Source organism: Hydra vulgaris, chromosome 05, assembly GCF_038396675.1.
Source record: "Hydra vulgaris chromosome 05, alternate assembly HydraT2T_AEP".
Lineage (NCBI taxonomy): Eukaryota > Metazoa > Cnidaria > Hydrozoa > Anthoathecata > Hydridae > Hydra > Hydra vulgaris.
In genome coordinates, this window is record NC_088924.1 from 41,366,386 (window position 1) to 41,381,910 (window position 15,525).

A 15,525-nucleotide genomic window follows, 5' to 3' on the forward strand; every position below is an offset into this window, starting at 1 on the left:
GTTTAGAAACCAAGATGCCAAGATCGACAAGACTTAAAACAAGGCCATATCTTTTTGAAGAAGAGGATTTTAAAGAAAATCTTCCAGAAATAATGCTTTCAACAAATACAGACATTATTCTCTACGATCTGGAGACAAAATAACAAAAAAACTGATTGCTTGTACCATTGGTTGTCAAACAGCAAAGTGTTCTGGTCTTGGTAGCTGTCCTGAAAACTGCATTATGTTCACAGTTAAGAAACCATGGTTAGACGGAGGATACAAGGATGGGATACTCACTGACCCATTTATAAGGTAGGCCAAACAAAACTTAATTCATATTAAAGGGACAGATTACCATAAACAAACCACAAAATTTGGATAAAATAATATTTTCTAAACCTGTTATATATATTATTAAAGGAAGCATATCACTGATCTGATCAACAGCTGGGAGAATTTAAAGAAAAGTAATTGTAAGAACTCAAAAGAAGCAGGAAAAGCTAGACAAGATTTCAAAAAAAAGGAAATAAGGTTTTCTGGATTGCTAAATCAAATATCCAAGATATTCTAAAGAAGACTTGTCTTAATAAGGAATCTTATTGTACCAATATGAAATTTTTGAGAGATCAAAAGACCAGTCGTAAAACGACTCTGGGTAAAAAATTAAACTTTATAACTGGAGAATTAAAAAGAGAGAACAGAGAAGATTGAAACATCCACAGTTAGTACACAGTGTTGAACAGTTTTCTCAGAGAGATGATTTTACTACAGAGCTTCAGTTTTCCTCAGAAACCAGTGATATAAATACCAGCATAGACTCAGATTGTTCATTTGATTTCGATCAGCCAGGTCCAAGTAATGACACTCCACAGTTAGCCAAGAAAACCATCCAGCAAAATGCTGCAAAGCTCAAATTAGGGGTTAATAAAGCTGCTGAGAAAGCACTTTTCCCCATAATAGCTCACTTTGATGGAAAAATTATGGAAGATATTACTAATGGGAAAAAAGAAAAAAGAGACAGGTTTGCTGTTTCAGCTAATATTGATGGAGACATCAAACTTCTTGGAATTCCAGCAATGGAGCATGGGACTGGAGCTGCTCAGTATGAAGCTTTCTATAATGTACTGGAAGATTATGGAATACGTGGCGATGTGAAGGGACTATGTTTTGACACAACTGCCTCAAATACTGGAAGACATTCAGGAGCCAATATTAGGTTCAGTCAAAGACAGGAATCTATTTTATTAGAGCTTGCCTGCAGGAGGCATATATATGAACTTCATCTCAAACATTTCTGGGAGCAAATTACCTCAGGCAAAACAGCAGCTCCAGAAAATTTAATGTTCAAACTTGCTCTCCTAGACCCCACCTTTCCTGATGTGGAGAAAGAAAACATCGCAAAAACATTACTCTCCAAACTAGTTCCTGATCATTTTCAGCATTCAGAAGTCAAACTTGATAAATGAGTTAAAATTTAAACAAGAAGTGCCACCAGGATTTGCTCTATTAATTGGAGAGAACTCTTGGTTCATCTTCAGTTTATTAAACCTAACAAGAATGGAGGACAAACTTTGGTTAAACTGTCCTGCTCCTATGTGGTGCTACGTTGACCACTTCAAAACATTCTCCAATTTTGTAAGTAAACTTGAAGTAGTGAACAATTGTTCTGAAAGGGCTGTAAAACTTGTATTAGAGTTTGTGAACTATGTTCACAATGAGGATGGTTGTCAAGAAATTATACTAGCCGTGCAGCAAAGATGAGATCACCTCCGTGAGTTAGAAACCAAGGAACAGTTGCAGCTAGCGTATGAAGCAATAGGAAAGCAGAGAAAAAAATAACATGATTTATATACTATATTTATGCATTGCAATATATTATATTATATTTAGATATCATGATTTTAATATTTATATTGCCAAATGATGTTTTTTTGCTAAAGAAAATAAAGTAATTTTAAATAGTATGATTTATAAAATCATATTATTTAAAAAATCTTATTATAAAATCCCCCCCCCCCCAACGAAGAAGGGATAGAGGGGATATAAATCTCCAATAATAGGGTGAGGGGGGCAGGTAGCTATTGACATGCCCCTTCTATATAAACATTATTAATGTTTAGTTCTAATATTAATTTTCAAAATTTGGCCTAAATATAAAGAATAAACCAGTGTCAGTTATACATAGTAATGCGTCATTTTATGTAAAAAAAACTGGTTTTTTCGCCACTTTCTCCGCATCATGTGAAATAAATACCAGCGTGTTTCTTTTTGGTCTTACCCTATTATAAATAAGTAGTCCAAAATATACCACATAGAAGAAAAGTTGGTTTTCCGTGTTGATTTTAAAGGTCCCCGCCAGACCCCTGAAGTTTGTTATGTTTTTATACATAAATTTGACGGGCGGGGACCTCTAAAGTCATGTGACATTAAAATTTTTGGGCTTAAAATTATTTTTATATTGGTGGTCAACCATTCCAGGTAGGACCAACTTGATTTTCGAAAATTCGTCAAATATGAATCACCCTAATATATATATATATTTCTTTTTCTTTTTTTTTTTGTAAAAAAAGTTAAAACCAACATATTAACAACATTAATTGAAGTAGAGATAAAGAGTTTATAAATATATAAAATAAATACAAATAAATTATTATAAATAAAATTGATTCAAAAAGTTGAAAAACTCAAAAAGGCAATGCAGAAAAAAAAAATCTTCAGATAAATCAAAAAATCTATAAAAGAGAAAAAAGATGGTTAGAGTTTATTGATTCAGAAAAAAGCAAAATTAATTGGGGAAATTGCTTTAGCAAACAGACATTAAAAATGTGGGAAAAGCCATTAACACATTAATTAAAAAGAAAAAAAGGTATTCAAAAAAAAAGAGAGGATATTTTAAAAGCTCAAAACACAAACACAACAAATAGAAAAACAAAGTGAATATTTAAACTATTACACATTATAGATTTATTAATAATAGATACAAAAATAAACTGCTACAAAAATAATCTATGAATCTAACAAATAATTTGTAGACAATGGTAATGAATTGTTTTGCAATATTTGTATCACTTTTTTGATAAATGGTTATCAAGCCTATTTTTAAATTGGAAGTTATTATCAGCTTTAACTTCTAGAAAGTTGATTCCAATAGGTAGCAATTCTAATAATGAAGAATTCTCTTTGGCTAATGTTAAACTTGGTTTGCTTTATGATGGGGTGTTGATTATTTCTTATTGCTCCTCTTGGGGCTGATGCCAGTACAGTTGATTTACTTTGACTTGCCAATTTACTTTTATAAAGCTGTTGTAGATTTTAAAATAATTAAACATTTCTTTAACTCTTTTATCTTTAAGGTTAGTTAAACCAAGAATTTTGAGTCTTGACTTACAATTCCACAAATTTACACAAAGCAGGCACTCGTTTAGTAGCACTTCTTGGAATTCTTTCAAGAATTTTTATGTCTTTTATCCTATAAGGATTTCATGCTGAAAAAAATGTCTCAAGATGAGGTCTTACAAATGAAAGTTTGTTTAAGCATTCCAAGAACAGATTTTGCTTTTAACACAGCTTCTTGGCATTGGATTTCCAATTTTAAGTTGTTTGTAATTATAATACCATGATCACGCTTGAATAAAGTTTCTTTTAATTCTTGACCATTCATCTTATATTTATGTAAATGTTTTTTTTTTATTACATACATAACTTTACATTTATCGTCATTAAATTTTATATGTCAGTCATTAGCCCATTTTGCAGTTGCATATATATCTATTTGAAATGCTATCCATTGGATTTTTTATGATCACATAAAGCTTTGTATCGTATGCAAAAAACTTAATGAATTGAAAATTACTTCTGGGATATCATTAATAAATATAACAAAAAATAGAGGCCCTAAACTAAGGGCTAAGTATATACTAATATACTGTGTTATACTATGCATAAACTAAGAAATAACAATTCTTTGCCCTAATTGCAATGAAATGAAAGCGCAAGTAACTATAAGACTTTATAATTAAAACTCAAATAAATGAGTTCAAAACTGTTTGTAAAAAGTACTTTATTTAAATTATTAAATAAGCATTATTTTTGCTTCAATTAAGTTGTATTTTACTTACTAAGATAAAAACACAACTATAAAAATTTATTTTAAAAATGAAAAAGCTTTGTTTGAAAAAGCTTACAAAGTTTTGTTTTTTATTTTTATACAAAATTCAATATCATATGCTAATGAAACCATTTTTGCAACTCTATCTATAGCGTGATCAAACTTTTGTTTTGCTGCAGATATTTTGCTGTGTTTTGGAACACTTTACAATTAGACTGGTGATATCCAAAGAAATTTTATATAGATATCAAACTTAACTTTTGTCTCACTTTTTGATTCTCATTTATCCAGCAAACTTAAATCTTCATCAATATCTACTGATTATTTGTATTATTTACTGCAGAGCCTTCTAATGTCACACTTCTCCATATTCAATATATTTATCATTTAAAATATCATTAGCTAAAAGAATAACTAAACAATAAAATACATTAATAATAGTAAACTTTCTCATACTTTTTTTTCAAATTGCTTTGATAACTTTATTTTTTTCTAAATTTGAGTTACTAATTTAAACACGAAATAATAATAGTAATACATTAATTAAATAATCTACATACATTCAGGTTATAGTAAATAAAGGTTATAATAAAAATAAAGGTTATAATAGTTTGAAACAACCGATCTGTAAATCAAATGGCTCAATAAGTTGTATAAAGTTATTAAAAATATATATATTTTAGATCTAACCATTAAAGGTATTTGGGGTTGCAATACAAATTTTATTTAAATAACAATTATTTAAAAAAATTAAAATTCTTAATGGAATGGTTTACAGCAAAGTTGCCTTTTCAAAAAATATTTCCACTTAATTTCTGATTTAAAGTGAAAACTGGCTAACTTAACCTACTACTACAATTATTTGAAAAATTGGCATTTTTTAATTTTAATTTGGAAATTTTCACTTTAATTTGTTAAGTGAAAATTGTCAAATTAAAATGAAAAAATGCCTAATTAAAGTGAAAATTGGCCAACTTGAATGAAAAAGGTATAGTACTAGTACTACTACTGCTACAACAACAACTGTTTTTGTTGTTACTATCATTAATATATCTAATACTAATATTGATATAATTATAACTGTCATCATTAATTTTGCTTTAATATTATTTTCATATGGTCACTACCTTTATCTAATTGACGTTTACTTAAAATATGTACTATTTCCAAATATAGATATGACAACCTTTTGATCCTGAATATATATTATTAATCAGAAGTAAACCAATTGAGTGAAAAAAAGAACTAGGATGGGAAAATAAAAGCTTTAAGAAACATGTAGATGATTTACAAAAAAGCCACAAAAGCTGGTATATAATTACTTCACTAGCCGGTTTTTTGTGCAGACTTAACTAAAATATTTTAGATTTTTTATTTTCATGGTTTTTCTTTTTGTTTCACGATTATATAACCTTCTTGATTAAATTTAATCTTGTTAATCTTGTTAATTTAAAGAATGTATTATATGCAACGTATTATCGTTATTTCTTTCAGTAATTAGGTATAAATAGTCTTTTTATTAAATCATAATTTTTCATCAGCTATACAACAGCAAAAACATTTTATCACATTTTATAAATTATTACAATAAAAAAAAGTTTACCTTGAGTACACAAGGTTGCAAAGAGCTTTGCTTATTTCGTTTGTAAATTTGATTTAAAAATAGTCTACACCCATGCACAAGGCTATCTTAAACAAAGACTTGTAAAAGTATGACGGACGTTTTTACTCGTTGTTTTAGATCACAAACGCCGCCAAAAAGGGAAATTTTATGTGCGTTAAGGGGGATTTCCACAAGACGAAAATATTCTCGCGAAGCGAACTTTTTCGTCGATAAGCATGCGCAGATAAAACTTTTTAAATTTGACAGAAATGTTTTATCTGCGCAAGCTTATCGACGAAAAAATTCTTGTGGAAATCCGCCTATATATATATATATATATATATATATATATATATATATATATATATATATATATATATATATATATATATATATGTATATATATATATATATATATATATATATATATATATATATATATATATATATATATATATATATATATATACATATATATATATATATTTTTGAAGGTGGATAAAAAAGTGTCCATTTAGTTTTTTCTATTTTTAGAGACAATCTATTTTGTTTAAACCAAACAAAATAGATTGTCACTAAATTTTTTTAATTCATTTGTCATATTAGTAAAGAGCATATTAATATCTTTATGAGACAAAAACAAGTTGGTGTCATCTGCAAAATTTATTGTTGTTAAGTTTGATGATTTATGAAGATCATTTATGTATATTAAAAAAATAAGTGGACCAAGTATGGATCCTTGTGGAACACCACATGTTATGTTCATTAACAGATGAGATATAGAATCTATATTGTAAAAAGTTATCTTACTAACTGTTTACGGTTAGTAAGATAACTTTCAAACCATAACAGGGTTTTATCTTTAACACCATATGATATTAGTTTTTTTAACAGGATTTGATGATTGACAGTATCAAATGCCTTAGACAAATCAATAAATACTCCTAGTGTAAAACAAGAGTCTTTAAAAGAGTCAGTTATATTGCGCGTTAGTTGAAGAATGGCATGCTTGGTTGAATTATTTTTTTTGAAACCAAATTGGTTTTCGTATAGAATTTTATTTTCAACAAGATAAGAGTAGATTCGGTTGTACATTACTCTTTCTGAAATTTTTGAAAAAACTGGAAGAACTGAAATAGGGCGATAATTTGTTATATTTGTACGATCTCCTGTCTTAAAGATTGGAGTTACTTTTGCTATTTTTAGTTTATCTGGAAAAGACCCTTATGCAATGGATGCTCTGAAGATTTTATAAAGAATATCTTTTATAACATTGTAGGAAATAATCACAATATTTGTGTTAATATCATCATACCCCGTAGCTTTATTACGTTTTAATGACTTAAAAGCAACCTCAAATTCATTAAAAGTTAACTCAGTAAAATTTAGATTAGAGCTTATTGATGTTTTGAACTCATCAACAGACTTATCTTTAATGAATGAAATACTATCGCTTAATTTTGTCCCGATAGTGTTCAAAAGCTTATTAAATTCAAATGCAATATCATTTGAGTTATTTATTAATTTGTTATCAACTTGTATAAAATTTAGGAGTAAATTTTTATTTGGTTTAAGTTTTCCAGACACCTCCTTCATGATTTGCCAGACGCGTTTTGAGTTGTGCTTATATTTATTAAGCAAGTTTGAATAGTAGTTTTTTTTTGCATTTTTGCGAAGCTTTTCAAATAAGTTTGTATAAGTTTTATAATTTTGTTTATGTTTTTCAGATTTCGATTTTAGGTATTCTATGTAAAGCTTCTGCTTAATTTTTGACGATTTTCTGAGACCTTTAGTAATCCAAGGAGATGATATTTCTTTATCGCTTAAAACTATTTCAATTAAAGGAAAATTGGAATCGTACACTTGGTGAAAAGTTTTGAAAAAATTGTCGTAGATTATGCTGATATTATCATTAAAGTTAATATAACCCCAATCTACAAGTGATAATTGTTCTCTGAAAGAATTTAAATTATTATTATTGATGAGCCGTTTTTTTATAAAAACTTTTCCCTGCTTTTCTTTTTTCAAATTAACACATATAGAAAAAAAAATCGGGAAGTGATCGGAAACATCGGTTTTTATAATTCCTTTTTTTTAGTGACTTATTAAAAAAATCTGTTGTTAAAATGTTGTCAATTAATGATGATGAATGACTTGTGATTCTAGTAGGGTGATTAATTAAAGGTATTGTTCCAGTTTCAAATAAACCTTCTAAAGCAGGCGCTCTAATAAAACGCTCTAATAATAAGGCTCTAATAATAAGGCGCTCTAATAAAAAAACAAACCTTCTAAACCAGGCGTTCAAATAAAACTTCTAAAGCAGGCGCTCTAACCATTGCGCCACGGCCGGCACAATATTAAGATAAAACTTCTTTACTATCCGAAAATTTTCGGAAATTTTACGGAATTTTGGAGATTTTCAAAAAAAGATAAGTTATTTTATAGTTTTGCGACATCGGTTGGGAAGGAGGCGTGAACTTCCTACTAAATGCTCTTCCACGGTGCTCTGTGATAAGAACGTAAGGACTTCTTAGGCACCTAAAAAATTATTAATATATATATATATATATATATATATATATATATATATATATATATATATATTTATATATATATATATATATATATATATATATATATATATATATATATATATATATATATATATATATATATATATATATATATATATATATATATATATATATATATATATATATATATATATATATATATATATATATATATATATATATATATATATATATATATATATATATATATATACTAAACTGACCTAAAAGTTACTGAAAACTGTAAATTTATATATATAAAGATTTGATTGAATATTTACAGTATTTTATAATTTTTTCTTGATTTAAAGACGTTATTGATTAATGAAAGGCAAAAGTAAAAAAACTTTTTTACTAAATTTGAACTACTTAAAAATATAGTTAGCAATAAAAATAAAGAAAATAATTTAAATAATTTCGAGCTCATAAATTCCACCTCTATGTTTAAATAAGTGCTTTTAAGACTTGAGTCTCACTTGCCACAACATTGCAAGGGCGCTTTTGACTTTATAAATCTATAGGTTAAAAAATATGGGGAGGAGGGGGGTGATCACATAAAAATAACCAACTGGTTTATTTAAAATAAAAATAAAAAAGGTCCTCAAAAACTAAAATTCACCTGACTGAATTGTGTCAAATACCCGACTAGCCAACTTAATTCGTCAAAAAACCGACTGTAACTTGAAAATCACCTTCTTTGTGGGGGTAGAACAACCCCTTCCCCACACACCGTCCTTCGAAAATCTTTGTTTCTTTAAAACACTCTACAAAAATAATACACAAAAAAGATCGCAGTCGAGAGAAGTAAATAATAGAAATAAGTTATACGCAAGCTAAAAAGACAAGCTAACTCGGAAAATATCTACTTTTTGTTGTTTCACAAAAGTAATATAAGTAAAAGTAACATATAACAGCTTGAGCGTTTTATTGCTTTTTTAAAATAATGCACGATTCTTATTTTGATAAACTTGATGATAAAAATTTGACCAAAAGAAGTGTATTTTTCACTTGTGGGTCTTTATTATTTTATATTTTTTGTTGAAATATTTAAAAAATACCCAAATACTACGATAATAAAACTCATAATTTTGAAACAATGAAATAAATTTTATATAAACTATATAATAAAACAGGGCTTTTTAAACTTTTTTCACTCACGACACCATTTATGATTATAAATTTCCTGGCGAATCCATATAATATAAAAGAGAGGTAAGTAAATAATTTTTGATTACTTATTTATTTGGTAACAGTATGGCATATATCAGGGCCGTGGGAACAAAAATTATATTAGGGGGGGGGGGGGGCAGTACTACCCTGAAATAGTCTTAAGAATCTATTTTTTTTAGTAATTTTTTCAGTCAATTTCTTCAAAGTTATTTATTTAAAAAAAAAAAAATTTTTTTTTGGGGGGTTAAGGGGCAAGTGCCCCGCTGCCCCCTCCCCCTCGCACCTCCCGGTTGCTACGAGCTTGTATATGTGTATATATGTCATATACATTAGGGTACATCATAATAAAAAATTACATTTAAAGAGTGATTTTATAATGGGTTGGGGTGGTCTCAATACAATGCTTTGTTTCAGACCCCTGTTGTCATATCTCAAAAAAAAATTTCAGATAAAATTTTAACTGTCTGGCATAAGTTTAGAGACATTCCTAATCAAAAAGAAACAAAAGAAAAAATTGTCAAATTGTGGGAAGGTAAGCTTTACAAAATGTATGTGTAACATACTACTTTGTACAGATGAAAATTCTCCTTGTAAGGAGATTAAAAATTGTTCTGCAGGAGTTCAAATTTTATGCATTTGTTGAAAACTATTAAAATGCCACAACTTGGTTTATTATGGCTCAGATCTCAAAGAGATAAAGTTAGTGAAAAACTAGGCTACCAAATATATCCACTAGACAAGGAAAAAACAAAAAGACAGGTTAAAGTAGTGAAACGTAAAATAACAGATATTGCATCTTTAGAAAAAAGAAAAAGTTTGATTAAAAAACCTCATATTAATACACAGGTTCAAATTAAAAACATTAAAGACAAAGTTTATGAGTTAGTGGAGCATGACTTAAATTAAGAAACTTCACCTGAAAAAATTAAAGATGTAAATGAAGAATCCTTAGAAGACAGCTCCAATAATATCAAACAAAAAACTTCCCCATTTATAACCATTAAACAAAATTACATGAAGATCCCTAATACAGCACTAGCATTTATTCGATTTAACATATCTCCTGCTGCTACATCTGTATTTGCATTTGCAAGATTTATCCCTAATACAGCACTAGCATTTATTCGATTTGACATATCTCCTTCAAGATTTGATCAAATCAAATTACTTGAGTCCAAAAATGACTAGTTTAGTAGGTGATCCTAAAAAAATTTTTTTTTTGCCAGGGTTATAGCTAAAACTAAAGTTTTGTCGAAGAACAGAAAAGCAAGAAAACATAAATGTTACTTCTGAACCAGATGGAAGCTACTTGACTCATTACACACCTTCAAAGGGTTCAAACAAACCAGCTAGAGAAGCTGCAATCGGTCTTTAAAACTGGATGGTTCCTAGAGGAATTGATCAAACTATAATTGTGATTGGATCAGGTTCTACAAATTCAATGACTGGATCTGGTAATAACGACGGGTTATTAGCTCACCTGGAGAAACTCATTGGAAGAAAATGTTTTTAGTCAGGTTGCATGTTACATACCAATGAGCTACCTTTAAGACATCTTATTACAAATCTTGATGGAACTACAAACTCTAAGGATGAATTAGAAAGGCCTTTAGGCAAACTATTTTCAAAAGAAAATCAATTAAAACGACTAGAAAAGTTTGAACCAATTAGGCAGAATGAACATTTGATTAAAATTCCGGATGGCATTTAAAAAAAAGTCAACTGACGCACAGTGACTCAAAACAACAAAAAAATGGTAATAAACCCCTCACAACTTTTCTATAAATTAAGTGCCCTTTTTTAAATAATATTAAATTGCAATAATTTTTTATTTCAAAAGTATAAATAATTTTTTCATAAAACTTTTATTTTGTATTTTATAGTAAAAAGAAGTGAAAAAATTTGTTATTATTTTCAAAGAAATCTGAAAAATGTGAGATTTTTATTTAACTAAAATAGAGTACTTTTAATTTAAATAAAAGTGTATATTTATTTTGAAGATAATTTTTTGGCTCTATATATTTCAAATTTACTAAAAAGAAATAAAAAAGTCTGATTTTTTGTTTAAGTTTAAAGACTTTTTTTAAAAAAAGGCAGCAAGTAATTGTATTTTTTTGATTTATATATCAGCTAAACAAATGTTCCACCGTGTTCCAAAAATATACATATATTTTCTAGTTAATTAACATTTCTACTTTTAAAATATAAAGGGATTACTGGGGTCTCCTGCGGTATTGGAAGTTATTAAAGAAATACAAATGTTGTTAAACACTTAAAAACCTTGTTTTCCGCCATTTTTGAAAGTATTTTGTTATAATTAAAACAAATGAAAATGGTGGAAAGCTTACATTTTAATTTTTTACTGGTATTACTTACTATAATATAGTTTTTAAATCGTAAATGTTAAATATAGTTTTAAAAAACGTGCTTTTGTCATTATATACTATTTAAAAGTTTGTTAAGATATTTATTGACAATTTTAAAGAACGATTTATTATTCGATAAGTACAACATGTTTGAAAAAGCTTAACTGAACAACTTTATTATTTCCTGTTATATAAAGTTAACTTAGTAATATAGTGTTTTTACTGGATGTGGCAATGTGACAATCGTTAAAGCCATAACAATATAAAATTTTAAACAGTGTAAATAAAAAAATATATAATGTAATTTAAAATGTTTCTGATATATTAGTTTTATTATATTGATGGTTCTTAAAAACAATAACAATGAAATGATTAGATCTTATCCCAATTATACGTGAATTAGCAGTGGATAAATTAAAATTATGGAAGGATTTAATATTGAAGAAATTCGCAACGAAAACTTAAATAAAGTAAAGGTTCTTTAGTTATATTTATTTCAAAGGTGAAGAAAAAACTAAAACAATGTGGACGAAATTATGATGCATTTATACAAAAAGAAAATTGTTGGCTTCAAAGAAATCTTATGAACAATAAAAGTAGCCATTTTGGTTCTGGGAGGCCCAATAAACAATGGAGTGTTCTTGGAGAGCAAAGCAAAAGAAAAAAAAAGAAAAGAACTAGTCACTGAACATCATGAAACTCTATTTCTAGCTTCTGCAAAAAGTGAAAATGTTGCTGGGGAAAAAAAAGCCTCTATTTTAAAAAACAATATTTCTAATGTTTTAGAGATAGAAAAAGTTGATGAAACTTTGTATAAAACCTTTCCCATTAATATGAGTGTAGAGGAAGCTCTTGCGTTAAAAATGAACACTGATCTCAGCGATAAACAATATCAAATGATCAAAAACTCTTGTACACAATGTACATATTTATCCAACCTCCCAGACGGCACAACTCGTTTAAAAGTTACGCGTGGTTTCTGTTGCGTGTTTAAAACTCCCGAAAACACTAAGAATAACACGTGTCAAGAATAGGGTTTTGATTCCGTGAAATTAACTACTATATTTTACCAAAAAACCAGTTTGGATATTAAGTTTTTAGTGATAGTTTTTCAGTTACAAAAATGGAGTATTAAGTTATTAAAATTTTTCGCAACGAATGTGAAACCATTACTAAAAGCACGCGATTTTTCAAATTTATTGCATTTTTATTATTCGGAAGGTTTTAGAGTGTGTAACGAGAACATTCAGAAAAACATTTGTCGAGAAAATTTATATGTTAAATAAATTCACTTTTTGTTAAGTATTAGCATGTATATATATATATATATATATATATATATATATATATATATATATATATATATATATATATATATATATATATATATATATATATATATTATATATATATATATACATATATATATATATATGTATATATATATATATATATTTAAATATATATATATATTCATATAAATATAAATATATATATGCACATATATATATATATATATATTAATATGCACATAAATATATACATATATATATATATATATATTTATATATATATATATATATATATATATATATATATATATATATATATATATATATTAGGGATATGACTTTTTAATTTTTTTTCAAATAAAATGTTTCCTGTATCATAAATCGATGAACTTTTACCTAAAATCATGAAAAAAGGCCCAAATAGCTTTCTGCAACAAAAAAAGGTCACCCCAAAATAAAAATTTGATTTACCATTTTTATACATTCATTTTTGACCGATGTTTTAATCTTAAGCTTAATTCTCAGCTTAATTCTATTTATTTCATTATTTTGTTATGAATTTATAAATATAACGCCACACGTTACCATGGCAACGAAACGGCCGTGTGCCGGCAAATACTTGGAATTGTTATGTGATGACGTCATTGTGTTACCACGGTGATATAGACGACTGTAACAGACTGTAGAAGATTATAGAACTTAGTAGAACATTCTGGAAGCTCTAAATAATTATATAAGCGAGCTGCTGTCAGAGCTCAGTGTTGATAATGTGAATAGTTCTATGAAGTACTCTGCGTGTAACTGAGCTAATAAGGAACTACTGTAGCGAACTAAAGACGCTGTAAGTGTACGAAGTATAAGTAGTTGTAGCATTATTGTTAGGATACGGACTGGATTATCGAACTGTTATCAACATTGACTGGATTATCGAACTATAATTGGATTACTATACAGTTAAAGTATTTTATTAATTAAACGACTTTATTAAACGGATATTTACGCTCAGCTATCCGTAAAATCGTAACAATATTATATGATGTCTCACAAGAAAAGTCATACCACAGTAACAAAGAACAAGAAGACTTGGACTAAAAATTTGGTGAGATTTCAAGAGTCACACAGAAGAAGAGGAAGCGTGGCTGTAGAAGAATATTCACTCGATGAAAAATCCAGAATACCACTTCAATTGCAGATCGTAGGAAGATACCAGTTTCTCGGAGCATATGTTAAAGGAAGAAAAGAACGAATAGACCAAATTTCTAAGGAAATTACAAAATTGTGGGACAATAAACTGAATTTTCCACGTGTGTCTGATCAAGTGATAAGAGCAAAGCTTATGAAGGTGCTGAAGGTCTATGATGAATGTGTCAAGCGTGGAAAATATGATGTTCTCAATGCATTATTTGACATCACGAAAGTGAATGGCCAGTGGTTATCCTCGGAAGATAAACGTCTATACCACCTACAAAAAGAAAGTAAAGGACAGGTGGGGTACTCAACAGGACAAGTGGCAAGTAAAGAAACCATTTACCCTTCCAAGAGAAGGAAAGTCCAGTCTGGAACAGCAATACCTTCCACATCACAAGTCCTGTCTACCACAGACAGTGGTACTGAATCTGAAAACTGCAAAAGTAAGAGTGAAGATGATGAAGACGACGACGGTGATAAAGACGATGATGAGGACACTCAGAAAAAAACTAGAAAGCACTACAAAAGTAAATTTGCTGTAAGTATGGTTACATCAAGTGGAGTTTCCACAAAGAAAGCTGCTAAAATATGCAATGTATTATCACAACAAGGTATTGATATTCCAACTCCAAGTCAATCAGCAATTTACAAGTCCATATTCAAAGAGGCAGGTAAATTAAAAAAAGAAATGATACAACAACTTAAAATGGAACAGTGGTCCTTACACTTTGACGGCAAACGAATAGATGATAAGGAATATCAGGTAGTTGTACTTCAGAATGAAAGAACTGACGTGAAACTTGATGCACTGCGTTTAAAAGATGGCAAAGCTGAAACTGTTGCTGAAAAAATTGCCAAACTTATTGATGAATACAATTTGTGGAATTCAATTAAGATGATCATTACTGATACAACAAACGTCAATACTGGGAAGAGAAATGGAGTTGTTGTGAAGTTGCAACGTATGTTTAAATTAAAGGGTGTCACAATACCACAATTTATCGGTTGTCAGCATCACGTACTAGACAGGATTCTCCGTCTGGTGATGGACGAAGAACTTGGGGGTGATACCAAATCTCCAAACATTGAATACCCATTTGTGTCTGAACTGTTGAATAAGTATGATGAACTGAAGGATAAGTTTGTGAATGGAACTGTAGAAATTCTTGATAAATCAGGGTGGAGAGACGATATGAAGTTTTTGTACCATTTAACAAGAGTGTTTAGGTTCTATGAAGAACAA